Raw genomic sequence first — 25,819 nt, 5'->3', positions numbered from 1 at the left:
CGCTGAGGGTGAAGTCAAACCGCAACACCGAAGTGACTTCCTGTGGTGTGCAAGCCTGGGCAGTGTGTTTGGGGGTCCTGGACTGCCCAGATGATACAATCCTGCTCTCGGCCTTGCAGATGGGGTCCAAAGGAAAGCAGAGCAATATGATTGGCACCAGCTTGGCTGCGGGAGTTGCTGGAAGGAGGCGTACAAGGTATCATCCAGACGTCTTGTGGACTCCACTCTGGATTTGTGTAGTGTTGAAAGGTAAAGGTAAAGGGACCCCTGACCATTAGGTCCAGTCGTGACCGACTCTGGAGTTGTGGCGCTCATCTCACTTTATTGGCCGAGGCAGCCGGCGTACAGCTTCCGGGTCATGTGGCCAGCAGGACTAAGCCGCTTCTGCCAAACCAGAGCAGCGCACGGAAACGCCGTTTACCTTCCTGCTGGAGCAGTACCTATTTATCTACTTGCACTTTGACGTGCTTTTGAACTGCTAGGTTGGCAGGAGCTGGGACTGAGCAACCGGAGCTCACCCCATCGCAGGGATTCGAACCGCCAACCTTCTGATAGGCAAGCCCTAGGCTCTGCGGTTTGACCCACAGCGCCACCTGTGGCATGGTGCAAATGTGTGGCCTCCTGGAGAAGAGATTGTGACTCCTCAGTCATTTTGCTGCAGCACTGAGCCATAGTTTTGCTTAGAGTCTAGTCTGAACCCAGCTTGTGGTTTAAATCTCCCAGACAAACCACGAGCTGCAAAATGACTCAGAAAGACCAAAGCAGCCTTGATCAACTCTCCAAGAGCCTGCAGTTTGCTCATCCATGTTCATCCGAAGCAGTACCTATTTATCTACTTGCACTTGGATGTGCTTTTGAACTGCTAGGTTGGCAGGAGCAGGGACCGAGCAACAGGAGCTCACCCCGTCACAGGGATTCGAACCGCCGACCTTCTGATCGGCAAGTCCTAGGCTCTGTGGTTTAACCCACAGTGCCACCCGCATCCCTTGTGTAGTGCTTAGCCCTTAGCGTTTTCTTCTCCTGAAGATATCCCTCAAGGCAATAGAGGTTAAAGATCAGAGTGTTCCTTCTCCTATATGGGCTGCCTTCCCAGCTGGATGAGCCCTATCTGCTTCTCACTGCTACAGCACATGCAGAAACTGTGGATTAGTAATGCTGGAGACCTGGATCCAAGGAATAGTACATACTGCCATGCCTTTTTGTGCAGGATTCCACCACTATCACTCCTCCTTCGCTGCCTCAAACATGCATATTGGAACCAATCAGTGTCGGGAAAACACAATATGTTAACAACGTTTTTAATGCCGTTTTTGAAGGTAAAATATCAAAGTTGCAGGAAGAGAGAAGCTACAGAAAATATTGTCAGCTTGCTAATTAAAAGTCCACTATGGTCAGGAGGAGTATTCGGCCTTGATTACCATAATAGGAAGCATTTTCTCTGTGTGTGTCAGCCATAGTGGGGAGATTTATTTTTGGTCCTGAGAAATTTATCTCTTTCACAGCTATTAAAAGCCTTCTCTGGCATCAAAACAATCCTTTGAAATATGTGGCAAAAGTTAAGTGGGGCAACATGTTTTCTCCATGATGTGGAGCACATCTGGGAAAACTAACTCTGGGAGAAGCAGATGGAGGAGTTTGCCTTGTCCCAAGAAGAAGAAGAAGAAGAGGAGGAAGAACGTGAAACAACATTTGCCTCTAGTGTCCCTATAATAGCAGGTAAACGCGGGTGGCGCTGTGGTCTAAACCACTGAGCCGCTTGGGCTTGCCGATCAGAAAGTTGGCGGTCTGAATCCCCACAACAGGGTGAACTCCTGTTGCTTTGTCCCTGCTCCTGCCAACCTAGCAATTCGAAAGCACACCAGTGCAAGTAGATAAATAGGTACCGCTGCGGCAGGAAGGAAAACAGCGTTTCCGTGCGCTCTGGCTTCTGTCACGGTGTCCCATTGCGCCAGAAGCGGTTTAGTCCTGCTGACCACTTGACCCGGAAAGCTGTCAAACACCGGCTCCCTCAGCCTGAAAGCGAGATGAGCACCGCAACCCCATAGTCTCCTTTGATGATGATGATGATGATGATGATGATGATAATTTATTATGTGTACCCCGCCCATCTGGCTGGGTTTCCCCAGCCACTCTGGGCAGCTTCCAACAAAGATTAAAAATACATTAAAATGTCACACATTAAAAACTTCCCTGAACAGTCCCTTTGAATGGGCTTACCTTTTTTTTTTAACCCTAATATAGCAGTTTTACATCAGGAAAAGGGTAGGATGGCAAACCCTCCCAAAGTGCTGGGTTTTGATTGAATTGCTGTGCCCCACTGCCTTGGGTAGGCAAACTAAGGCCCGGGGGCCTGATCCGGCCCAATCGCCAAAAAGACTGAATCCCAACCCTAACTTCGCTTTTCTGCAAGACCCTTCAGAAGAACTTAAGGTGACTTTCTAAGAATGGGTTAAGAAGTTTGCTTTCTCTCTCATGGCTTAGTGCCTTTAGCATCACCTGTTGAATTTCCCCCTGTAATCTAACTGAAGGGCACATTCCTAATAAATAAATAATTCTCCCTTTCCCCACATTCTGGCTACCTAGTTAGAACTGTACAATTCTCTACCTGGAATTGTTTTAGTAAAGGCGACTTACGTAGCTGCCTGTTGTCTTTGTCCATGGAGTTTTCTTGGCAGGGATACTGGAGTGGCTTGCCGGTTCCTGCTCCAGGTAGATCACGTTTGGTCAAAACTCTCCACTATGACCTGTCCATCTTGGGTGCCCTGCTCGGCATAGTTCATAGCTTCTCTGAGTTATTCAAGCCCCTTCGCCACGGCAAGGCAGTGATCCAAGAAGGGATCACTTTTGATTGATGGCAGAAAGTAAGAGGAATTAAAGAACCTTTTAATGAGGGTGAAAGAGGAGAGCGCAAAATATGGTTTGAAGCTCAACATCAAAAAAACGAAGATCATGGCCACTGATCCCATCACCTCCTGGCAAATAGAAGGGGAAGAAATGGAGGCAGTGAAAGGTTTTACTTTCTTGGGCTCCATGATCACTGCAGATGGTGACAGCAGCCGCGAAATTAAAAGACGCCTGCTTCTTGGGATAAAAGCAATGACAAACCTTGACAGCATCTTAAAAAGCAGAGACATCACCTTGCCAACAAAGGTCCATATAATTAAACCTATGGTTTTCCCAGTAGAGATGTATGGAAGTGAGAGCTGGACCATAAAGAAGGCTGATCGCCGAAGAATTGATATTTTTGAATTATGGTGCTGGAGGAGACTCTTGAGAGTCCCATGGACTGCAAGAAGATCAAACCTATCCATTCTGAAGGAAATCAGCCCTGAGTGCTCACTGGAAGGACAGATCCTGAAGCTGAGGCTCCAATACTTTGGCCACCTCCTGAGAAGAGAAGACTCCCTGGAAAAGACCCTGATGTTGGGAAAGATGGAGGGTACAAGGAGAAGGGGACGACAGAGGATGAGATGGTTGGACAGTGTCTTCGAAGCTACCAGCATGAGTCTGACCAAACTGCGGGAGGCAGTGGAAGACAGGAGTGCCTGGCGTGCTCTGGTCTAGGGGGTCACGAAGAGTCGGACACGACTAAACGACTAAATAACAACAACCCTCCTTGCTCCATTTGAAACCCATTCAATCATACTTACTTCAACTGCCTTTTTCCATTTACGGCCAGTTTCCAAGTCTCCTGCCTCCGTCCTATTTGCATGTCATAGCACATGGAACCAGGGAAGAAAACATGAGCTCAGATCTATGTATCAAAGCAGTTTTTTCCTGCCCAACTCCCAGCAATATGTCAAGCTTAGTCGCTGCCTACGTATGCCTAGTTAGCTGGTAGTCAGAATCAGTTTTTTTCCCTGCCTTAGGAATGCAATGGTCGTGATCTTCTGAGATATCTGTAGGAAGCATATGTTTTTGGCTGAATATAATTAAGCTCTGTAAATAACCATTGTGCCTTGGCAAGGCAGTTGAAACAACATTCTTCTGATAACCTGAATTAACATTAGATAAGACTGTCTCTCTAGATGTTCCTTGTCTAATGGCGTCACTTCAAAGCCTCCCCAAATGTTGTCGCTGTCTCAAGAGCTGAAAAATTGCTGAAATTCCCTCCTCTTAGTTCTTTCTAGGGAACTCTGTGGACAGGAATCCCATGTTCCCCTGCAGTTTCCAATCCAATTTAAAACGAGAACCACTCTAAGGCAAAAATATTAAAAACATCTGGGTTATAGACAGCTGTGGAAATTGTGTGCAGTGTATTAGGGATCTGTGTTTAATATCAGGCTGTCATATTGCAATATAAGTTTACCTCCAGTAAATGGTTAATCCACAAAGTATAATATGTCCGCCAGTTGCCTGGCTCATGGAAATGGGGGGAAGGGGGTGAGTGCTGTAGAATGAGAGTTTGAAATTCAAACACCCCTTTCCGAAACCAGGCGGCCTCCTCAATTTCCATCTGCAAAGGACGGGAGCCCTTGTAGTTTGCAGAGCGTTCTGTTGGAACACTCAAATCAGCCTGATTTATTTCTGGGGCAAAGGGGCGTCCTTAATTAAAATAGCTGCTACTTTCAGTAATGGAATTTGGGTTCCTCCCAGGAGTTCCCCGTGCCCCAGTGATTCAAAACTTCTGGTGTTTTGCGCCAAGTGGAAATATTGACTTCACTGTAATGTCTTCATTGGAAGTGAGGGGGAAATGGGTAGTTTGTAATCAGTACCTATGGCAGGGGTCAGCAAACTTTTTCAGTAGGGGGCTGGTCCACTGTCCCTCAGACCTTGTGGAGGGCTGGACTATATTTTGAGGGGGAATGAACAAATTCCTACGCCCCACAAATAACCCAGAGATGCATTTTAAATAAAAGGACACATTCTACTCATGTAAAAACACGCTGATTCCCAGACCGTCTGTAGGCCGGATTGAGAAGGCAATTGGGCCACATCCGGCCCCCGGGCTTTAGTTTGCCTACCCATGACCTATGGTAAAAAATCACCCACCCTCCCTGAAATAAACTAATTATTCTTGTTAATAGTTGTTATACACACACTTTTTCTAGGTTTGTTAGCAAGCTTGAGCACCACATCATTCTACTGAAAAGAGACACGAAAACTGGAAAAATACTAGCTCTGGGGCTGGGTGATACCTGGTTTTCAACATCACAATATATCACCGGCTAAACATCGCAATATATTGATATATCACAATTTCTAAAATAAGGATGGAGCTACGTAGAGGCATTGGCTGGCTTCATGGTTTTCCCCCACAGGGTGATTTTTGCATAGCACACACATGTCATGATTCGCAGTGTATTGCCAGATCAAAAACATATGATATGGACTTGAAACCGCCCAGCCCTAACACGTATCATGATTCGCGAAATATTGCCAGGTCAAAAACTTTGACACCGATATCGCTATATGGATTTCAAACCGGTTTTGGACGATATATCGCTATATGGCCCAGCCCTACTCGGAGGGGGGGATCCTTTGCCATTCTCCCCCTTCTGCCTCAGCTTCCTGTTTGTTCAGGAGCAGAGGAGTGCAAGGGTGGCCAACAGCTGTTATTGCAGCACAACTGGGGCCTGGTAGGAATTGCAGTCCCAAAACAGCAGCTGGAGGGCGCCACGTTGGCGACCCCCGGAGTGGAGCATCTCCTCACCCTTTTGCAACCGCAGCCTTTCCTGGCCTGAGTGCCTTCTTTGCCCCGTGTTGTGCTTGCGGCAAACTTCATTGAAAGGCTTCGCTGCTCATCTGCGTTTTTTGAGAGCTAGATTGAGGGGCACTGATTTAGCCTGAGTGCACTTTATTACAGTGGTACCTCGGGTTACATACGCGGCAGGTTACATACGCTTCAGGTTACAGACTCCGCTAACCCAGAAATCGTGCTTCAGGTTAAGAACTTTGCTTCAGGATGAGAACAGAAATCGTGCTCCAGCGGTGGGGCAGCAGCAGGAGGCCCCATTAGCTAAAGTGGTGCTTCAGGTTAAGAACAGTTTCAGGTTAAGTACGGACCTCCAGAACGAATTAAGTACGTAACCCGAGGTACCACTGTATTTGGCACCTTAGCGTGCTCTTAAAATCCTGTCCAGATGAGCTTGCCTCTGTTTTAGAGCTCACATCTTCAGGCACTGGACAGATGCTACAATCCTGACTTTGATTACCAACGTGGATGTTGCGGGAAACCCTGCCTCCTTTCTCTTTGTTGCACAAATTATGGTTCATTGCCGCTGAAATGCTTAGATGCTGTTGCCCCCAAAGCAAATAGGATCTACCGTATTTTTTGCTCTATAAGACTCACTTTTTCCCTCCTAAAAAGTAAGGGGAAATGTGTGTGAGTCTTATGGAACGAATGCAGGCTGCACGGCTATCCCAGAAGCCAGAACAGCAAGAGGGATCGCTGCTTTCGCTGCACAGTGATCCCTCTTGTTGTTCTGGCTTCTGAGATTCAGATTTATTTATTTTTCTTGTTTTCCTCCTCCAAAAACTAGGTGCGTCTTGTGGTCTGGTGCGTCTTATAGAGCGAAAAACACGGTATTAGCTATATGGGCTGACTGAGTAGAGAGGACTTTACTTGAGTCGTAGGGTAGCAGGTTTTTATACTTGGACTCCTAGCTTTCTGCTTGGGATGGGATCTGGCCCAACCCTGCCTTGACCACCTCCCAGACTCTGATGAATGTAGCAAGGATCTGTTTAAATGTGCGGGTCTGTGAAACATGGGATCTCTTTCTGACTGCCTCAGTGGCACACCCCTGGAAAGAGTTAATAGGGCTAAGCCTTAGATCCTGCTGAAAAGAGAGAGCATTTAAAATCCTGCTAATTGGTGTGCTTTCTTCACACTAGGAACAGAGGAGTTGCCTAGCTAGACCTCCCACAGTGGCTAATGCTCACAGATGCAGTTGACACTCTTGGTCTCTGGGTTAGCCAGAGGTCAACTCAGATACTTGCCTTCTTAATGACCAGCGAGTGACCTTGCTCCCTCTCATACCATTATCCTGAAGAGGCCTAAACGGCCTGGGAGGTCTGGCTGAGCATCTCTGCCTCAGAATTAGCTGTAGACTGGGTTTCCCCAGCTTGGACTGCACCTATGGGTGTGGAATTGGTCTTGGACCTACAGCTCAGTTTGCTGCCTTTGGAGACCCCAAGCACCTTTGCAACCAGTTCCTTCTTGGTTTCTCGACCATACAGTGGTACCTTGGGTTACAAACGCTTCAGGTTACAGACGCTTCAGGTTACAGACTCCGCTAACCCAGAAATAGTACCTCGGGTTAAGAACTTTGCTTCAGGATGAGAACAGAAATCGTGCTCTGGCGGCGCGGCGGCAGCTGGAGGCCCCTTTAGCTAAAGTGGTGCTTCAGGTTAAGAACAGTTTCAGGTTAAGAACAGACCTCCAGAATGAGTTAAGTTCTTTACCCGAGGTACCACTGTACATGCAATGGGCTTCCAAGTTACAAAAAAGGGGATTCCGACTAAACACCAGGAAGAACTTTCTGACAGTTTACAGGCTTTCAGCAGTGGAATTGCCTCCCCTGGGAGATTGTGGACTCCTCGTTCCTTGGAGGTTTTTAAGCAGAAGTTGGATGGCCACCTGTCATGGATGCTTTAGTTGAGATTTCTGCACTGCTGGGGGTTGGGCAAAATGACCCTTGAGGTCCCTTTCCAACTCTATGATTCTGTGGAAATCAGAAGTACCAACACTGAAAGATTGGCAATATAAATTGTTTGAAATGATTGAATTAGCAAAAATGACGGCAACAATTAGAATGCAATCTAATCAAAATCTCAAACAGGAATGGAGATGTGTAGAAGAATACCTGACCAAAAGATGCTCCAACAAGAATGTATTGATATGTATAGACTGATTTCACAAAGTTAAGTTAAGCTGAGCAGATATATAAGACTGAATGTTTAATTATTAAGATACAAAATTACAATCTCAATAATAAAGTTACAAAATAATAACAAGGAAGTCACACACAGGTGGAGGGAAGACACAGGGCAAGAAATAAGAAACGGATAAATGTTGGTACATAATGAAATGTGAAAATACAAATATAATGTATATGTATCAATATGTAAGGGACGCGGGTGGCGCTGTGGGTTAAACCACAGAGCCTAGGACTTGCCGATCAGAAGGTCGGTGGTTCGAATCCCCGCGATGGGGTGAGCTCCCATTGCTCGGTCCCTGCTCCTGCCAACCTAGCAGTTTGAAAGCATGTCAAAGTGCAAGTAGATAAATAGGTACTGCTCCAGCAGGAAGGTAAACGGCGTTTCCGTGCGCTGCTCTGGTTCGCCAGAAGCGGCTTAGTCATGCTGGCCACATGATCCGGAAGCTGTACGCTGGCTCCCTTGGCCAGTAAAGCGAGATGAGCGCTGCAACCCCAGAGTCAGTCACGACTGGACCTAATGGTCAGGGGTCCCTTTACCTTTACCTATCAATATGTAAAGATCTCATATATGTATTGCAACATTAATAATAAATACATAAATAAAACCACACACACACAAAAAGATTCTGGGCTATTCTTGAATGACAGGATTGTCTGTCCCAACTGTGGTTTTGGGAGTCTGTCATCTTTTACACTGTTCAATCCAGCTCAAATGTTGCTGAGGGCTGCCCAAAAAGGCCCCGAGGGCTGGCATTGGACCACCCTATATACAACGTCTAATTATTTCTCAAAAACTGAATGATTGTGCCTAAATATTTTATACCTTATTTCCCCTTCAGCAGACTTGTGGCTGAATGTAGGCAATTCCGCAAAATCAGTTCAAGGTGGGGTTGGGAAAGGAGCAGGGGTGGTATAGTTTAATGGTTAGAGCATTGGAGTGTGATCTGGGGGGCCAGGGTTCAAATCCCCACCCAGTTGTGCAGCTCACTACCTTCGGCCAGTCACTGCCTCTCAATCTAACCTACTTCACAGGGTTGTTGTGCATATAAAATGAGGAGGAGAACCACCGTGAGCTGCTGGGGAGAAAAGGTGGGATAGAAATGTAATAAATGAACAAATTCAACAAACATCAAGTTTGGAGATGGGGCGAGGGGTGTGCCTTTTGTAGTGTTGAAAAGTTGCTGAAACAAACTTTACTTGGGTAAAAGCATGCCAGGCAGTGTTTGTTTAGATCCCGGTGTCAGCAGAGCTGAGACAATAGATCTGCAATTTGCAGAAGCCCTGAATTGCCCTGGACGCGCGGTCAACTATAGCAGCATAGCAATAACCTGAAAATTTCCTGGTTAATAATGAGAATGGACAGAGTGCAACTCAATTACCGTATTTTTTGCTCTATAACACGCACCAGACCATAACACGCATGTAGTTTTTAGAGGAGGAAAACAAGAAAAAAAATATTCTAAACAAAATAGTTGATATATGATTTTTGTGGTTCATGCTGTGGCCACAGACATGTGATCTGACAGTGAGTTTGGAGTAGCCCAATGCAAAAATCCTGAGGATCCATGTGGATCCATGCTTTGTAACCACGGAGGAGGGAAGGAAGGGGAACCATGGATCCTCTGCTCACGACTGCAGCAGATCCCCCCCGCCACCCGCAGGCATTCACTCCATAACACGCACAGACATTTCCCCTTACTTTCTAGGAGGAAAAAAGTGAATGTTATGGTGCAAAAAATACGGTACCTTTGCAGAACAATTGCCTTCTTACTGGTGGAACTGATATCATGCAAAAACACAAAATCCAGGATTGTGCTGTGCAGGCTACACGTAGTAAAGCCTTCTAGGCACTTACCTTTGGTGTGAAAATATGGACACTTGTTTTGCATTTGGAACATCACTGTTTTATTTATAAAATGTTGCAGGGCATGCAAACAAATTTCCCGGTTCCTGTTTGACAGCATGAAATACGATGCCAATAGACTTGTGAGCAAGTCTTTCCTGCTTTTGCATTCCTGGGATTGCATATCCTGAGCACGTCTCTTGAACACGTTATGAGTCATGTCCAACTGCAACTGGTGCCAAATGTGAGTGCTAAGGACTATGGAATCTCAGTCGTCATATCATGGGAAACCGATGCTGGTTTTTGAAGAGCGTGGCCCTAGGCAAAGCCCATTGCACAAGGGAAACCCCGTCTGTCTTGCATGCAGCAGGATAAATCTCTGCAAGACATCCTACCGATCTGTATTACAGTGGTACCTCAGGTTAAGTACTTAATCCGTTCCGGAGGTCCGTTCTTAACCTGAAACTGTTCTTAACCTGAAGCACCACTTTAGCTAATGGGGCCTGCCGCTGCTGCCGCGCCGTCGGAGCATAATTTGTGTTCTCATCCTGAAGCAAAGTTCTTAACCTGAGGTAATATTTCTGGGTTAGCAGAGTCTGTAACATGAAGCGTATGTAACCTGAAGCATATGTAACCCGAGGTACCACTGTATTAGCAAAGATCTCGCCACCCTTCAAAGTGCAGCAGGACCCTCTATGCTGAGGTCAGGCAATTGCAGGAAATCTCCTTAGTATCATGGTAACTGCATGTTTCAGCTGGTATGTTAGGCAGAGATTTTGACTGCATGCTACTATCACAGGTGTGGGCCACAAGATCAAGCAACATGTGCACATCCCTTCTCTGATTAAGTGAGAAATTCCAAGGGGCCAGCGCTTGACCAGGTTGTCTTTTTAGGATAGTCACTTAGAGGCTACCTCCAGATCCCAAAACTCACTGCTCAGTGATGTGGTCACTGTTAGAAACTCAGATCTACAAGCTAGGCAGCAAGTGGCTCCTTAAACCAAGGTTACAGTTGGCAAAATAGAATGTCTAGTTGCCATTTTGGGGTCATCTTCTTTGGCGATCACACGTATGGAAGATCACTTGCGGAAGATCACTTGTCTTCCATAAACACGGTCTTAACAATGAGTCTGTAAGTGACTGTGGAGGCCAATTCGGGATCCACACATCCTTCCACAGTGGGGACATTGGTTTCCGAGCGGGAGTTGACCACGGTGTGAAGTTGCCAAGCATTCCTTCCTCTTAGCACGTTTCCCACTTGCATCTTGAGTTCGAGTGTCTTCAAAGCCCAGGACACCTTTGGTAAAGGCTGTTCTCCAATTGGAGCACTCGCAGGCCAGTGTTTCCCAATTGTTGGTGTTTATACTACATTTTTTTAGATTTGCCTTGAGACAGTCTTTAAACCTCTTTTGTTGACCACCAGCATTACGCTTTCCATTTTTAAGTTCGGAATAGAGTAGCTGCTTTGGAAGACAATAATCAGGCATCCGCACAACATGACCAGTCCAACGAAGTTGATGTTGAAGAATCATTGCTTTGACACTGGTGATCTTTGCTTCTTCCAGTACACTGGGATTAATTTGCCTGTCTTTCCAAGTGATGTGTAAAAATTTTCGGAAACATCGTTGACGGAATCCTTCTAGGAGTTGGAGATAGCGTTTATAAGTGGTTCGTGTTTCACAAGCATACAGTAAGGTTGGTAGTATAATAGCATTGTAAACAATTATTTTGGTTTGCATGCGAATGTCCCGGTCCTCAAACACTCTGCACTTCAATCAGGAGAAAGCCGCACTCGCAGAGCTCAGGCGATGCTGGATTTCGCCAATGTCTAGTTGTCTAGACATGTCTAGTTGCCATTTTGGGGTAAGACTACTCTAAAGTCTTATTTTACAAATGATGGGGTGACTGTGATTCTCAGTTAAACATCTGGTAAGTTCAGATAACACCCTTGAGCAAGGATAAGAGCTTTGAGAACTTGAAGAAAGTCCCTTGACCCAGGGGACAATCCACATATATCTATTGGCCTATTCGAACCTCTTTTTCTTAATGGTGACTGCTCCTGCTCAGGCTGCACAGCAAAAGCAGTTTGCTTCCCGAAATTCATTCCAGTTGTACAGATAAAATATACCTGATAGAATTCTACAGGGTGTGGTATTAGTGTGCGAAAACACTCCTGATTCAGTGATCCCCAGGCATGCACTTCCAGGTGGTGGAGATTTCAGGTCCCATCTTGGTGCCCAGCCATCTTCAAGCAGTCGATAACCAGGTCCAGAATGCGCCCAGCACCCAGCTAATTTCAAACACTGGATGGGGGTATGCAGCAAAATGGGCGCCAGAGAGGCATGAATGCAGTCCAGTCCATAGCTGTCAACTTACAGATTTGAAAATAAGGGACCAGCAGCCTCGAAAATAAGGGATCAGCAGCCAAAATAAGGGATTTTCCGGGCACAGGTATGTTCGATTTCTGAGCCCCTCTGAGCCAAAGGCAGAAAGCCCAGCCAGCAGCCAAACGAAGCCTCAAGCGGTGGTTCCCACAGCACAGCAACCCAGCAAAGGGGATGCAGCAAGGAAAACCACTGTCACCTCTCCGCTGGGAAGCGCTGAGCAAAGGCCAGTCCCCAGGCAACGCGGCCGATTTGATCGGCACAAGGCATGCAAGCTCCACCCCCCCAGTCGTTCTTAGACTCCTTATTGGGTGAGCAGTGCAGCCAAGCAACACAGTTGGAGCCTCCTTCCTCCCTGGCTGGCAGGGAGGGAGGGAGAGGAGCTGCTTCCTTTGAAACCTGGGAAATTTAAGGGACATCATCAATAAGGGACAGCAGCAGGACACAGCGCTGGGAGTTTCCCACCAAATAAGGGACGGTTGACAGCTATGGTCCAGTCCCATGGAAAACGTAGGTGGCTCATGAGAGGCCAGCTACCTCCCGCAGGGATTGCTCTTGTTATAGAAACCCGGTGAAGGCAGGAGTCTGAAGAAGATGCCCCTCTCCCCTCCGTTCTGGAGCGGTGATGATGAGCAGGAGGAAGACTCGGATGTGCCTTTGACCCCCTCCCTGCTGCACAGGAGCCTGCATTGGAAAGGAGGAATACCAGTGAAGGTTTCAGAGCTAGACTTGAGCCCTTTAGACCTTCTCCAATTGAAGATGCTGCGCTGTTGTTACATGTTTTGCTCGTTTCAAAAGCGCTTTGCAATCCTGATCGTCGGCCTTCGCCGAGCAGCCGATAAGAAGTACGAAGAGGACTGGATTTGCCGGTTTCCCGTTCTGTGCATTCATGTGCCACTTGCCTTTCATGTTTACCCTATGCAATTCTGACAGCATCACTGCGGGTCTGGGCCAGCGTCAGGAACACCCACCCACACGCCATAAGTGTGTGTGCCTGCAAGCGTTTGCCCGTATCGCAAGCTGAGCCGAATGACGTTGCATACGGAAGCGCTCCCTCTGTAGCATAATTTTCAAGCTGTGTTAAAATCGTGACTTCTAAATAACATGGTGTCTTGTGTGTGTGTGTGTGTGCCTGAAACAGCCACCCAAGTAAATTCATAGCCATGTTGAGGCTTGGATGGTTCCCGCACGTAGGCATTTCAAAGGGTACAAATATAAATAGAATAACTTTGATTTTGTTCACAAAGGATTTCCTCCCAGTTAATATAATCTCAGCTTCACAATTGATCAGTGTGCAGAGACTACATGGGAGGGGAACCTCAGATCTGGGGGGGGCACACATGGCCCCCAGACCTCGCTGTTTGGCCCTTGGGATTCTCCCCAGGCTACCCCCGTTCGCTGGCCCTGTTCCACCCACATAAACACCTCTGTAGGTGTTTATGCCTGCCTGGACTGTTTCCTTGAACCCTGATAATTCCTCTTGCCTGCCTGGATGCAGGATAATAATAATAATAATAATAATAATAATAATAATAATAATATAATAAATAGAACATCAAACATTAAAACTTCCCTAAGATTCCCTAAGAAGGGACGCGGGTGGCGCTGTGGGTTAAACCACAGAGCCTAGGACTTGCCGATCAGAAGGTCGGCGGTTCAAATCCCCGCGACGAGGTGAGCTCCTGTTGCTCAGTCCCTGCTCCTGCCAACCTAGCAGTTTGAAAGCACGCCAGAAAGTGCAAGTAGATAAATAGGTACCACTCCGGAGGGAAGGTAAACGGCATTTCCATGCGCTGCTCTGGTTCTCCAGAAGTGGCTTAGTCATGCTGGCCACATGACCCGGAAGCTATACGCCGGCTCCCTCGGCCAATAAAGCGAGATGAGCGCCGCAACCCCAGAGTCAGTCACGACTGGACCTAATGGTCAGGTGTCCCCTTTACTTCTTTACCTTAAGATTGGTGTGCTGAAAATAGCTTGCTGTACAAAGGTAAGCTTTACACATGTAGCCCCACCCACCTTTGATACTGGCCCCGCCCACTCCTGGCATGTGGCCCTTAGAAAGTTGCCTGGAACGGACGGCGGCCCCTGAACTGGAAAAGTTTCCCCCTTTCTGCGCTGCATCCTGAATTAGCTTCCCTGCCCCCCCCCCAATTCTTTTAACACAGAACTTTGGCTCGGCAAGTGGTAACACCCCCTTCCCGCTTTCAGAAAATGGGTTGTTTGTTTCTGAACAGCCACAACGTTATCAGTTTTGTCATTTCGTAACAGAAGGAATGTTTGTTTCAAAGCAGGTGCTCCGTTCGCTGTGTGTGTTCCCAGCAAGGTAACCACCGCTGTGACCAGAGAGCTTCCTGCCCCTCTCTCCAAAAAAACACCCCCCCACCCAATCTCTGCAAAGCCTTTTCGACTGTATGGACAGGAAGGAAGAATGCTGTATGGCTGTCATCCTGTCTTTGAAGGCAGAACTCTCCCTCCCAGCTGGAACAGCAGACTTAGCTATTCCTGTCCCCGCCACCCTCCACAATAATATAGTTTTATAAAGTCTCCAGGCTGTGAGGTCGCACATGAAATGCGGGTCGGGGTACACAGTTGCCAGACTCGGATCCTAAAGAAAAGCCATGCTTGCAATTAGGAAGCAGAACTTTTTGAAGCCAGGGTACTTTCTGACTACTGGGAAACCGGCCTGTGTGCCAAGATTTCCAGAAGAAGCTGCTTGGACTATTCCCTTCCTTTTAGCAGCAGCTGTTTCCACTCTGTATTTTAATGAGGAGGCTGAACTTCAGCCATGGGGGAAGGATTTCCCCCTAATGGCACCCCCTCCTGCGGCTAGTAGAGGGCTTTGCTTGCATTTCATGTTCTTTGCTTGCATTATGCAAATGCCTTTGACTGCGCACTTCCAAAAAAAGGAAAACACTGCGCTCTCCGTCAGTTGCATTCCGGATTACCAGCAATGTTGGGGTTTTCCCCTCCAACTTTCTGTGGACTCTTAATTTCGATGTGCCGTTGACCTTGCCAAGTGAGTATTTAAAACTTCCCAAGGTTTGAATTAGTCTTTTTTTAGAAAAAAAGTTCTTCAGTGAAAATGGGATTTCCTCCGCATTTGAAGGCAGATTCAGTTGGAACTGTTGCATATAATCTTTCCGGCAAAGTTAACTCTTAAATCCCTACTGCCTTCTGTGGAGTCTTTCTAGTGCATTTAACAAGTTTTACTGGCAGAAGATAAACAGGGCTAAAGGGTAGATCATCAGCAGTTTGGTTTCTTTGTGTTGTAATGATGAAATGTGGATGCAAATCTGTTAAAGCCCACAGAGTAGCCAAGATTGCAGATGTTAATCTGGGGCTCAGGTTTCTTTGTGTAGTTAACGGTTTTATGTGCATTATTTGCTCACAGCCAAATCAGGTTTGGTTGCTTGTAGAGAAAGCTACTGGTGTTGCAACCCTAAGTATACTTTCCCATGAGTAAGAACAGCTGAACATATGGGATACTTCTGAGGGAGCATGCATAGATCAGGCTGCACATACCTTCTGTGATTTCGTCAAACTTCATAGCCAGTTAGTAGATATTTTATTCCTTCGTGTGTTTACCATGTCGGAGCAAAACTGAGAAAACGGTGGAAGCAGCAATTCTCTTTCATGATAGTTCTAGAGTGCATTAGCTAAATTCAGCAAACAGCAAAATACTCCCTAGAGAATATGGGGAAACAGCTCAGTTATTCTCCTTTTGTTGTTGTTGTTGTCTTGCGGTTCGTGTATATATTGATGAAAGAGGGATTTTGAAAAGGGACAACTTTGATATTCTGCGTTTTAATAATTTGGAAAACATTCCTGATTGATACTTTTCTCAAAAAGTCAATCTCTGTAGGATTATGTACCACTCTTTCAACCAAACTGCAGCATGCGTCATTTGCAGCAGAAAAAAAATGTGTAGGCGTCTGGTTTGAAACCCTTTTGATTCCCCCCCCCCACAAAAAACCCCCCACCACTTTACATAAAGGTCATTGCATATGAGAATTATGAAGCAATGCAGGGAAGTGCCATATGTTCAGTTTAGTTTACAGCTATTTTAAAATTATCACCTTCCCACACACAAATCCATTGCTTGAAGTGTAATGTGTCGGTCCCCAACTCTGCAAAATATCCAGACGGGTAGTGATGCTTGAATGTGGCAGCAAACATGTTGATGTGGTTGTTTGAAGAGCTGGAGGAAAGAGGTAGCAGATGGGTAGGGATGGCATTGGTACTGGAACCAGAAAGGTAGTGCTGCTCCTTCGTGGTCCCCTGTGGCCACCTTTATGTTTTAATTCAGACCCACTATTCAGAACAAGATTACCGTATTTTTTGCTCTATAAGAATCACTTTTTCCTTCCTAAAAAGTAAGGGGAAATGTGTGTGTGTCTTATGGAGCGAATGCAGGCTGCACAGCTATCCCAGAAGCCAGAACAGCAAGAGGGATTGCTGCTTTCACTGCGCAGCGATCCCTCTTGCTGTTCTGGCTTCTGAGATTCAGAATATTTTTTTTCTTGTTTTCCTCCTCCAAAAACTAGGTGCGTCTTATGGTCTGGTGCGTCTTATAGAGCGAAAAATACAGTATAATATTCAGAGTGCCAAGCACACTTCTGTTCTCTTCAACACTGATCTAAATTAAGGGCCAAACCAGACATAATGTTGAACATGGCTTTGCATTTACAGTGGTACCTCGGTTTACGAGCTTAATCCGTTCCGGAAGTCCGTTCTTAAACTGAAATCATTCTTAAACCGAGGCGCGTTTTCCCTATTGAGGCCTCCCGCTACCGGTGCCCTTCGTCCGTTCGGATTCCGTTCTTAGACTGAGGTAAAGTTCTTAAACCAAGACACTAGTTCCGGTTTTGCGGAGTTCGTAAACCGAATCGTTCTTAAACAGGACTGTTCTTAAGCTGAGTTACCACTGTAATGTGGATATTCCTCTTAAAATGTAAACGGCAACCAGTGGCGGGGGAAGGATACATTTCCGTAGTTGGTGCCAAAGGGAGATTTCCTCTTGCTGCAAAAAGCAGCTTTCAAGGAGCAATTTTCTACAGTAGGTAAGGACAGGGTTTACACCAGGAGTCAGTAAACTTTTCAGCAGGGGGCTGGTCCACTGTCCCTCAGACCTTGTGGGGGGCTGGACTATATTTTGAGGGTGAATGAACAAATTCCTAGGCCCCACAAATAACCCAGAGATGCATTTTAAATAAAAGCACACGTTCTACTCATGTAAAAACACCAGGCAGGCCCCACAAATAATCCAGTGGTGCATTTTAAATAAAAGGACACATTCTACTCATGTAACAACATTTGGGCCGGATTTAAAAGGCGATTGGGTTGGATCCGGCCCCCGGGCCTTAGTTTGCCTACCCGTGGTTTACACCCTTCCCACTTGCTATGACCCCAGTAGTGCTAAGCCTTTCCAACAGCTGTTATTTGCATTTAACGCACGCACATTTGAAATCGTATCTGGTTTAGCCTTGAGGGTAAGTTGGTCGAAAGGGATTTTAGTTCGAGGGTTCCAAATGTCTTGTTGCATCTGCTTCGACGGGAGTCCTGAAAATATGGTCCTATTCCATCCGGAAAAACACCGCTAACTCGCAAGTAAATGTAGGCAGCCATATTTGAGTGAGGCGTGTCCTATACTTGCAGCAAGTAAGGCAATGTGCTACTGCATCTGAGGGAAAAACAACATTTTGGCTATTTCTGCACCGTATCGCTGACTCTCGCATGAGTTGTCCTTGGAGCATACAAAGTTTCTTTCTCCTAATGTCTAGCCCAGAATGGCCTGATCTGACCTGCAGGAAGTTCTTCAAGTTCTCAAGTAGAAAACGAAACTTCCAGTATCGAAGCACCATTATACAAATAAACGGCACAACCACACCTACTGTTTCACAGGTCAGGTTGCATCACCTCAAAAAGGATATCTTTGGGTCAGGTTCAGGGGGGAAAGCAGGCAAAATTATAAAGGGGATGGGACATGCTTCCCCTGAGGACCAGTTAGAAATCTGGTTCTTTTTAGTTTAAGAGAAAAGGCGAGAAAGAGGTGAAGTGATGGAAGTTCGTAAAATTTTCTCCTCAGTGCTAGAAGTCAAGGACATGTAATGAAACTGAATATTGGAAGACTGAGCAAAGACCAAAAGGAAGTACAGTGGTACCTCAGGTTACATACACTTCAGGTTGCAGACTCCGCTAACCCAGAAAAAGTGCTTCAGGTTAAGAACTTTGCTTCAGGATGAGAACAGAAATTGTGCTCTGGCGCCACGGTGGCAGCAGGAGGCCCCATTAGCGAAAGTGGTGCTTCAGGTTAAGAACAGTTTCAGGTTAAGAACGGACCTCTGGAACGATTTAAGTACTTAACCTGAGGTACCACTGTACTTATTCCTGCAGCGCACAGTTAAAACTATGGCATTGGCTTTCATGGCATGACCACCAATTTGAACAGGGTTTAAAAGAGGGGAGGGCTGTTGCTCACCAGTTCTGCTTTCCAGGCTTCTCCTGGGCATCTAGATGCCAGGGAGTGGGCAGAGGAGGAAATGGTGAAGACCCCCTCCCCATCCTGACCCCTCCAAGGAAGAAGAAGACGGTATAGATTTACGACAGGGGTTTGAGGGAGGTGGCAGCTCAGAGGCAGATGGGGGGGAAAGTAGGGAAATCATGAGAGAGCCAGAGCAACACCCAGCTGACATGTTGTCATTAGAAAGCATTCCATCTCCCAGAACCCGGCGAGCCTTAAAAGTAGGAGAGCAAAGAGCTCAAAGACAGAGGGCACTTAGCAGCACCTGTAGAGGAGGTGATGATGATATTGCTGAATGAGGAGCTGAGAGAGATAGGGGGTGGAGAGTCACTTGGGACAACGCTGTGGCGTTTGCTCGTTCTTTTGAAAATGCCTATACAGTGGTACCTCGGGTTAAATACGCTTCAGGTTACAGACTCTGCTAATCCAGAAATGCTTCAGGTTAAGAATTTTGCTTCAGGATGAGAACAGAAATCGCGCGGCGGCAGCAGGAGGCCCCATTAGTTAAAGTGGTGCTTCAGGTTAAGAACAGTTTCAGGTTAAGAACGGACCTCTGGAACGAATTAAGTTCTTAACCCGAGGTACCACTGTAAAGGGGGAGAGAAAGAGTTAATAGGAAGACCAATAGAAAAGCCAGAGGCGGAGCCTACCTGTTTATAAAAGGGCTTAGCCTGAGGGTTAGTTGGTTATTTGGTTGGGAAAAGGCAGTTGGGAAAGCAGTTGGCAGACAGATGGAAATAGACAGTTAGTGCAGTTGGTTCTTGTGGGAGGGGAGGTAGAAGAGTTAGAGACAGAATAAACTAAGACTAAGAGGATAAAGGGTAACAGCGTTTCAAATGCATTGAAAGTTTATAATACAATAAACTACAATCTTCATTGTTAACTTGAGAACCTGACTAAGTGATTTACCGGGGAGAACCTGGTTTGTGGCCACGGATTAGTGGTGTACGGGTCAATAGTCCGTGAGACGACCGGGGGCTCCGTACGAATGCCACAAACACCATTATCCAAGAGGCTGGCTTCTATAGCGTCTCTCCATAAAGCTGGAAATAAAAAAGGACTGTAAATAACTTTTCCTCGTCTTTATACTTTCCTGGACAACCAGCTGGGGGCCGCTGACATCGCCCTGACACTCGTTGGCCCCTGTAAGAACAGAATGCTGGAGTCGATGGGCCCTTGGTCTGATCCAGCAGGGCTCTTAGAATCATAGAGTTGGGAGGGACCTTGACGGTCATCTAGTCCAACCCCCTATAATGCAGGAATCTCAGCTGAAGCTTCCATGACAGAGCACTTCTCTGATTCAGTCTTAATACATCTTAGCAAGTCTTCTCAGAGTTAAATAGCATCTGTAAATCATTTTCAGATAATTCTCCTTCAAAGTTTCCCCCGAAGATTAAAACTAAAATTACAGATTAAATTTAATTAAAGATTAAAAGTAAAATACATTCTTAACTAGTCCTGGCATATTGTAAAGCCATGTATGAGACTTTTTGAGCAATGCCAGCAAGATAGCTTTGTGTTCCCTGCGTTTGATATCATTGAATTGGAGAAAGTGCTGTGTCCAGATTAAACTGATGAGCAGTAGACAAGGCAGTCATTCTTCGCACAGTGTATTGCCAAAAATGTAGCGATGGTTTGCAAGACTTTTTTTACATTGGTGAAAAAACACCAAACAATTAGGCTACTTCAAGGAGGATAAGCCTAGTTTAAAATGGGAGCTCAAATCTCATTTCTTTTCTCCTCTCCCCACTGAAATCTGGCTTGGCTTCCTGCTGTTCTTTGTATACCGTTAAACAGTTTGTAAGTTTATTATTGTAGCCAAAGGCTGTGACAAACTTTGTAGCAATAGTATTAATAAAATGATGCCGAACATCCACCCATAATATGTGCCAACATCCATGATGTTCGAGAGGTTACCAGGAGCACCAACAAACTCAAATCCTTTATGATTTCAAAGTAAACCTTCAAATGTCAACAACAACTTATAGGAATTTTATCTAACGCCTTTACCAACACTGAGGGCCTTCTGGCGGTTCCCTCATTGCGAGAAGTGAGGTTACAGGGAACCAGGCAGAGGGCCTTCTCAGTAGTGGCACCCGCTCTGTGGAACGCCCTCCAATCAGATGTCAAGGAAATAAACAACTATCTGACTTTTAGAAGACATCTGAAGGCAGCCTTGTATCAGGAAGTTTTTAATGTTTGATGTTTTATCGTGTTTTTAATCTGTTGGGGGCCACCCAGAGTGGCTGGGGAAACCCAGCCAGGTGGGTGGGGTATAAATAATAAATTATTATTATTATTATTTATTTATTCCACCTGAGGTTGATCACAAATACAAAATCTGCCTGTTACCTGGGTCCTTGTTGTGGTGACCATCCAAGACTTCAGTGGGCATTGCTTGGAAACACAGCTCAATAAAGGCATTTCTTAAGGACACTGGCAAGATTTGGCCAGATAACTAGCTCTAAAATGCTCTGTTTACAAGAGTGGATACCAAGGGGAAATTTTGGTGTTCTTTGTAAATTCTACTTTGGATTGGGGGGTGTGTGTCAAGATTGCAAGTGGAACGGGATCTGAGATTAGAAGCAAGGGAGAAGAGACTGGAGGTCATGAGGAAAAATTGGGATCAGGAGTTAGGAAATAGGGAGAAAACTTGATTGGCTTCTGAATGACTGGACTAAATTGAAATCGCACAAAAGGGCATAATGTATCTTTCCTCAACCTATTTTTAGAAGTCAGATAAAGTTTAGGAAGCAGAAAATCTAGGCAGACCGAGCTAGCACAAACTGTCCCATTGCTGCTTTCGCTTGGCTATGGTTCTTAGCAAATATACAGTGAGATGAGTTCTGAAATGATTCCCCCTGCTTCTTCTTGGTCATCGCCTGTCTGGAACCATAAAGTGGACTTATTTGACATCTTCTTGCTTCAGTTTCTGGAACCCCTCCTATCTGGCTGGCACTACTGCCTGGAGCAGAATACTCCTATTGCTAGGTGTTCATTACCTTTGGCGCAACAGTTTGCCAAAGAGCATGGCCATGACTAGGGAAATCATAGTTAAAGGTAAGGGGACCCCTGACTGTTAGGTCCAGTCGCGGACGACTCTGGGATTGTGGTGCTCATCTCGTTTTATTGGCCGAGGGAGCCAGCATGACTAAGCCGCTTCTGGCAAACCAGAGCAGCACACGGAAATGCCGTTTACCTTCCTGCTGGAGTGGTACCTATTTATCTACTTGCACTTTGACGTGCTTTCGAACTGCTAGGTTGGCAGGAGCAGGGACCGAGCAACGGGAGCTCACCCCGTCGCGGGGATTCAAACTGCCGACCTTCTGATCGGCAAGTCCTAGGCTCTGTGGTTTAACCCACAGCGCCACCCGCGTCCCATAGAGAAATCATAGAATTGCAGCATTGGAAGGGAACACAAGGGTCATCTAGGCCAACCCCCAGAAATGCAGGAATCTGTTGCCCAACGTGGAACTTGATCCCACAACCCAGAGATTAAAAGTCTTGCACACTACCGACTGAGCTATCCTAGGACCGTGCATGAAGTTTGTTTTTTATTAAATTGCTTTTGGAGTATCATGTAATTCACTATTTCATGCCCTTGCTGAAATGAGTGTACAATGAGTGAGATTCTGCAAGGATTATGATGCTGTATTATTTTCAAAATATTTTTCTTGGGGGTAATAATTCCTGCCATGGAATCTCCTTTTCACATACACATATATTGCATGTCTGCAAAATGATGTAAAATCTGTAACCTGATTACTGGTTATGTGGCTGGAAGTCAAGTTACAAAACATGCATCGGGGGTTTTTTTAAAAGCAATTATGAAATCTTATGAAGGCGCAAGGGAATTATGAAAGCAAAAGAGCTGCGAAGGAGGACCAGTTGAATAACTGGTGCAAAATGAATGAAGCAGGACGACGCCACAAATTATTATATCCCCAGTCATGACCTCTTGCTATGTTGACGGTTGTTAAGTACCTGAGCCATTATATATGGTGAGATGTGTTGCAACTAGCTCATAGGAAAGCTACACAAGATTATGTCAATTGGCTGCCAGCCTCGATTTGACCATGCTGTCTATCACAGGGCCAGTGGCGAATGACAGGTGCACACATTGCAGCGCGTCCGTCTTCCAGCGTCCCAGGGCATTCCATCGCAGATCCTGCTAAAGTTCAGGAGGATATGCAGATCTCTCTCTAAATGCCACACACATTCTGGAGGATAATTAAGCAGGACTTCCCTACCTAAACGAACCACTTCCCCCCTCTTCCTGCTGACAGCTAGAAGCTTCTATTAATGTGCCACAATGTTGCTTGGGGAGATGTCTCTATGCAGCTCAGAGCGTCGGGACCAGGGCGGAAGCATACCCAAGGATACACAATTCCTCTCACCATCCTTTCTTGTCAAGAGATCGCTTACCAGGCAACAAAGCTGCTGCTATATTAGGGATCAAAGAATGTGGCCGAAGGGCTCTCCACAAAACCGCGTACCAAAGAGCTAACCCTGCAACTATTTATTCCCAAATAAAAGTTGTTGTTGAATGGAATCGCAGTAGTTGCCAAAGACCTTTTTAATAAGAAGACCAGTTTGCAAACTTCTCAATGCCTGCTAAAAACCTTTTTGTTCAGGCGTGTCCCTTTATTATGTACATTCATTTTTTACACAGCTGATTTTATCTGTATTTTGATAACTTTATTGTGTTAACTCTTTCAAGGTCTGTTTTCGACGATAATTTAAAATGAATATTTTGTGCCATTTTATGTAAACTGCCTAATGGCTTTTATTTTTATTTTTATTAAGCATTGTATAAATCTTGTTAAACAAACAACTAAATAAAATTTCTGCTCCAGGCCGTCAGGGAATGGCAGGGATGGTATTAGCAATCATGCTAAAGCCCAGCATAGAACCCAAGCCAAATTTGCACCTTGGACCTGCAGTTTGTTCCACCTAGGTTGATAACCATAATCCAGACCCTTTTCAGGAAAATCTGCAGAAGAATAGTTGAGTTAAAGCAGTTCAAACATGTTGTATTGAGGCGTGATAGTCTTGTATTTACCAACTCCCCTCCCCCCTCCTCACTCAGAACATATAATAATAATAATAATAATAATAATAATAATAATATAAGATCGATAATGGGGCTTGTTATGCAGCCCAGAAAAAAGGAGACAAAAGGTTTCATTTATGGAAACCACCGCAAAGAATGTTAATTTTGACAGACTCAAAACTACAATGCTGTTCCTTTGAGATAACTGGAAGGTGAAAACATTGCAAAGGCAAGTGTTGTTTTTTCCATCTTGGAGTCGCTTCTGAGGAAGAGCAACTTAGCTTCAAGTTGAAGAAGAACTGAGGAGGAACATCTTACCCCTCATCTCTGTTCATGTCGGCTCCCTTGGCCAGTAAAGCAAGATGAGCGCCGTAACCCCAGAGTCGTTTGCGACTGGACTTAACTGTCAGGGGTCCTTTACTTTTACCTTTTCAGAAACAGAACATCAGGAATCCTTTAACAGCTTCTCCACTTATCATGAAAGAAAGAGATAACCAGCTTCTTGTGGCGTGGACTTCAGGCAAGCATCCATGTTTTAGTATTCAGAAGTGAAGGCACGTAGTTATCTTACTGCACACCTATCCACAATAATAGCATCATAGAATTGTAGAGTCCAACCCTCTGCAATGCAGAAATCTCAGCTAAAGCATCCATGACAGATGGCCACCCAACCTCTCCTTCAAAACCTCCCGAAGGAGTGTTTCCACCCTCATCATTCTACCCAGACACCAAGGTCCAGTGCCGAGGGCCTTCTGGTGGTTCCCTCACTGCGAGAAGCCAAGTTACAGGGAACCAGGCAGAGGGCCTTCTCGGTAGTGGCACCCGCCCTGTGGAACGCCCTCCCACCAGATGTCAATGAGAGCAACAACTACCAGACTTTAAGAAGACATCTGAAGGCAGCCCTGTTTAGGGAAGCTCTTAATGTCTGATGCATTACTGTATTTTAATATTTTATTGGAAGCTGCCCAGAGTGGCTGGGGAAGCCCAGCCAGATGGGCAGGGTATAAATAATAAATTATTATTAGTAATAACAATTACTCCAAGGAAGGAGAGAGTCCACTAACTTCTGAGGGACTTCTTTCCACTGTCGAACTGCTCTTACTGTCAGAAAGTTATTCTTGGTGTTTTGTCAGAATCTCCTTTCTTGTAAGTTGAAGCCATTGGTTCAGGCCCTACCCTCCGGAGCAGGAGAAAACAAGCTTGTTTCCTCTTCCACGTGACAGCCTTGAGATATTTGAAGATAGGTAAAGGTAAAGGGACCACTGACCATTAGGCCCAGTCGTGACTGACTCTGGCGTTGCGGCGCTCATTTCGCTTTATTGGCCGAGGGAGCCGGCGTACAGCTTCCGGGTCATGTGGCCAGCATGACTAACCTGCTTCTGGCGAACCAGAGCAGCGCACGGAAACGCCGTTTACCTTCCCGTCGCAGTGGTACCTATTTATCTACTTGCACTTTGATGTGCTTTCGAACTGCTAGGTTGGCAGGAGCAGGGACCGAGCAACAGGAGCTCACCTCGTCGTGGGAATTCAAACCGCCGACCTTCTGATCGGCAAGTCCTAGGCTCAGTGGTTTAACCCACAGCATCACCTGCGTCCCTTTTGAAGGTGGAAACACTCTATTTTTCTGTGTGAGCAGCCTCCTTCCACTATCTTTAGTGGCAGTCGGAGGCTGATCTCCTCATTCATGGTGCCCCAGTTATGGAATAATCTTCCGGGGGTGGGGTGGGACCTCACCTGGCACCTATTTTGTTGTCACTTTGGTTTCTGGTTAACACATTTCTCAGGCATTCAAATACATGTTTCGTCTCTGATATTGGTTTATGCTGTTCTGCCAGTGCCCTTTCAGTTCTCCTCCTCCTGCTGCATCAAAATTCTGCTGCGTCTTGCCTCATGGTTCAACCACCTCTAAACGTACACTAAAGGATATTACTCACTCTGGTCTTGTATACACCAGTGGCCAAAACTTAGGGAAAAGTGTGTTTCTGAGGTTTGACGGCTCATAACACCATTTTTTCGGGGTAGGGGAGTAATACCATAAAATTATATATCAGTGGAAAGATAATTTAATGAAGAATGTAATACAACAAAGTTTGTTCAATTATCTGTACTCTATTAAAAGTTATGGCCAAATCACCAGAA

General features: G+C 45.8%; 1 protein-coding gene across 2 annotated transcripts in view; it reads left to right on the top strand.

The window, feature by feature from the left end:
* The window catches only part of SORBS1 (sorbin and SH3 domain containing 1), a 192,319-nt gene that overhangs the window by 30,287 nt on the left and 136,213 nt on the right, over window positions 1-25,819 (top strand). The window contains exon 1 of one of the 2 annotated variants that reach the window (XM_083615434.1): window positions 14,934-15,123. The exons of the other annotated variant lie outside the window; for it this stretch is intronic. The gene's annotated coding sequence lies outside the window, so the exon portion shown is untranslated. Of the gene's footprint in view, window positions 1-14,933; window positions 15,124-25,819 lie in introns of those variants that run through there. 2 annotated transcript variants of the gene reach the window in all.

The sequence above is a fragment of the Podarcis filfolensis genome (assembly GCF_964270895.1).
Source record: "Podarcis filfolensis genome assembly, chromosome: 5".
Taxonomy (NCBI): Eukaryota; Metazoa; Chordata; class Lepidosauria; order Squamata; family Lacertidae; genus Podarcis; species Podarcis filfolensis.
Note: the sequence above shows the minus strand (reverse complement) of the source record. Positions and strands in the feature narration are given on the sequence as shown.